Source organism: Oncorhynchus masou, chromosome 26, assembly GCF_036934945.1.
Source record: "Oncorhynchus masou masou isolate Uvic2021 chromosome 26, UVic_Omas_1.1, whole genome shotgun sequence".
Classification (NCBI taxonomy): Eukaryota; Metazoa; Chordata; class Actinopteri; order Salmoniformes; family Salmonidae; genus Oncorhynchus; species Oncorhynchus masou.
This window is the reverse complement of record NC_088237.1, coordinates 1,611,272-1,614,895: the sequence shown is the minus strand read 5'-3', so window position 1 is coordinate 1,614,895 and position 3,624 is coordinate 1,611,272. Positions and strand designations below refer to the sequence as shown.

Below are 3,624 nucleotides of genomic sequence, written 5' to 3'. Positions count from 1 at the left end.
CTAAGGCCAGATGAAGAGCACACGCACACAGACGACAAAGGGAGGAGGGAAAACAAAAAAGGGTATGTCAATGGATGGGCAAATAATAACAAAAACTACCAAAAGGTAACAGAAGTCAACACAAATGGAAAGAAACTCAACATAAGATGGAAAAGGAGGTGAACGGGATCCAAACGGCATGACCTTGAGGAGAGCAGGGAAGCGGAGCAGGGAAGCGGAGCAGGGAGCAGGTGTGCAAACACAGGCACAGGGTTACAATAAGTAGGGACTTGTGCACTGAGACACCCACTGAACAACATATCCCACAGGAGAGAGAGAACAAGCTGAAGACAAGCAGAAGTAGCGAGGAGAGAAGACAGACGGCAAAGAGGAAGGAAGTCACACCAAATATTTGGTTCAATTTTATTGTGAAAGGAGGAGCTCTGGGAAAGAGTTGAAAGGTCAACAACAGAAGACACACAGGAGAGATAGGCACGTTGTTACACACACTGGAAGCAAACAGACCACTGACAGAGAACATTCACACCGCTCTTCAGAGCCAGAGGAGACATTACTCCTTGTCATTCAGCATAGACCAGCAACAAACTACACACAGCCTGCATCCCCTGAATGTCACCCTATTCCCTATTGAGTGCACTACTTTTAACCAGGGGGCACATAGGAATCTGATTAAAAGTAGTGCACCATAAAGAATAGGGTCCCATTTGGAACAAACTAGATTCACTCGCTCTGTCTCACAAAATATGTGCTTCGTCTTTGTATACAACGGTATAAGAGCACTCATTGCTAAATACAGAGCCTTCAGAAAGTATTCACACCCCTTGACTTTCTCCACATTTTGTTGTGTTACCGCCAGAATGTAAAATGGATAACATTTTCCCCACAACGTTACAGTGGAATTAAGTTTTGAATTAAAAATGAAACGCTGAAATCAATAAGCAAGTATTCAACCCCGTTGTTATGGCACCTAAATAAGTTCAGGAGGAAAAATGTACTTGACAAGTCACAGAGACTCAATCTATGTGCAAGAATAGTGTTTCACATGATTTTACATTTACATTACATTTAAGTCATTTAGCAGACGCTCTTATCCAGAGCGACTTACAAATTGGTGAATTCACCTTCTGACATCCAGTGGAACAGCCACTTTACAATAGTGCATCTAAATCATTTAAGGGGGGGGGGTGAGAAGGATTACTTTATCCTATCCTAGGTATTCCTTGAAGAGGTGGGGTTTCAGGTGTCTCCGGAAGGTGGTGATTGACTCCGCTGTCCTACTACATACTGTATAGAATCTGAACCCACTACTACATACTGTAGAGAGTCTGAACCCACTACTACATACTGTAGAGAGTCTGAACATACTACTACATGTTGTAGAGAGTCGGAACCCACTACTAAATACTGTATAGAATCTGAACCCACTACTACATACTGTATAGAATCTGAACCCACTACTACATACTGTAGAGAGTCTGAACCCACTACTACATACTGTAGAGAGTCTGAACCCACTACTACATACTCGACACAATCCTGTCTCGGAGCTCTATGGACAATTCCTTCGACCTCATAACTTTTGATATGCACTGTCAACTGTGAGACCTTAATATAGACAGGTGTGTGCCTTTCCAAATAATGTCCAATCAATTGAATTTACCACAGGTGGAATCCAATCAAGTTGTAGAAACATCTAAAAGATGATCCATGGAAACAGGATGCACCTAAACTCAGGTTCTGAATACTTACGTAAATAAGGTTTCTGTAAAAAAAATTACAAACATTTCTAAAAAACGGTTTTCGCTTTGTAATTATGGGGTATTGTGTGTAGATTGATGAGAAAAAAATTAATGTCATCATTTTTAGAATAAGGCTGTACGTAACACCTGGAAAGGGGTCTGAATACTTTCCGAATGCACTGTATTAGGGTTTTATTTTTCAGATTTTTGTTCTCCCACTTTGACAGTGTATTTTGTGTAGATCGTAGACAAAAAATTACAATTAAAGCCATTTTAATCCCACTTTGTGACAAAAAATGTGGAAAAAGTCAAGGGGTGTGAAAACTTTCGGAAGGCACTGTAGTCCTGCCATATCCTGGGGCTGATTTTTACCACAGCTTGTGCCTACATAGACTGGTCCCAGGTGTGTTTGTGCCATCTTACTTTGTGTTAACCCCATTCATCATACACCACAGAGACACAAAATGGGGGTAGAGTGACGTTGCCCCTAGACACTGATCTTGGGTCAGTTTAGCATTTGACCTAATAAAGGTTAAAGACAAAGTGAAACATTGTATTAAGTTAAAAGGGATTTTGATAACCAAACGTGATAAAGAAGCAAGTTCAAACCCTTAAACCAGTAACAAAAAAGAAAATAGCCTCTTGACTACTGCGTGCCGCCATCTTCATAACGTGTCATCAATGACATCACTTGAATGTTTCGTCTGACGGGCATGCCAGATTACAATGCATAAAAATGTTTTCATTTTGACAAGAAAAATTAGAAGAAAGTAAGTGCCTCTCAGAAGGCTATCCGGTTAGAAATTAGCCAGGTAACATGGCTTGAACAATTGTACTTGGGAGTATGGCTAGACAGTACACTGTCATTCTCTCAGCACATATCCAAGCTGCAGGCTAAAGTAAAATCTAGAGTTGGTTTCCTCTATCACCCAAACTAACCTGATTCAGATGACCATCCTACCCATGCTAGACAACGGGGAGGTAATGTATAGATCGGCAGTTAAGGGTGCTCTCAAGCGGCTAGATGTTCTTTACCATTCGGCCATCAGATTTGCCACCAATGCTCCTTATAGGACACATCCCTACACTCTATACTCCTCTGTAAACTGGTCATCTCTGTATACCTGTCGCAAGACCCACTGGTTGATTCTTATTTATTAAACCTTCAGGCCTCACTCCCTCCTATCTGAGATACCCACTGCAGCACTCATCCTCCACGTACAACACCCATCCTGTTAAAGTTCCCCAAAGCACACACATCCCTGGGTCGCTCATCTTTTCAGTTCGCTGCAGCTAGCGACTGGAACGAGCTGCAACAAACACTCAAACTGGACAGTTTTATCTCCAGCTCTTCATTCAAAGACTCAATCATGGACACTCTTACGGACACTTGTGGTTGCTTATCATGATGCATTGTTGTCTACCGTGTTTGTGCAGGTACCATGGGGTGATGTCCATGATGTGTTGCTACTATGTTGTGCTGTCATGTGTTTCTGCCATGTTGTGTAGTTGTCTCTTTCGTCGTGATGTGTGTTTCGTCCTACATTACTTTGAATCCTCCGTTCTCACAGGATGTGTTTTGCCTCTTGGTAGGCAGTCATTGTAAATAAGAACTTGTTCTTAACACAGCTAGACTTTGCTCGCTGAATGAACATAAAAACGTGCAATTGGTTTATTGACTGGACTATAAAAGTTTATTCAATACTAGCTAACTGCTTTGCTATTGTGGGCATCATGCATTTAGCTCCGATGCCCCTGCCCATGTGAAGATCACTTATGTAGCCTACAACTGACTGAGCTCAAACTTATGCAAGTGGATTTTTTGACAGGACTATACAGGCTTGTCAACATGATTGTTAATATTTTATTGTTGTTCCATCTCAAA

At 41.5% G+C, this 3,624-nt stretch overlaps 1 protein-coding gene across 1 annotated transcript in view; it reads right to left on the bottom strand.

The window, feature by feature from the left end:
• LOC135514624 (DISP complex protein LRCH3-like) overlaps positions 1–3,624 on the bottom strand; it is a 94,666-nt gene that overhangs the window by 5,934 nt on the left and 85,108 nt on the right. The window lies entirely within an intron of this gene.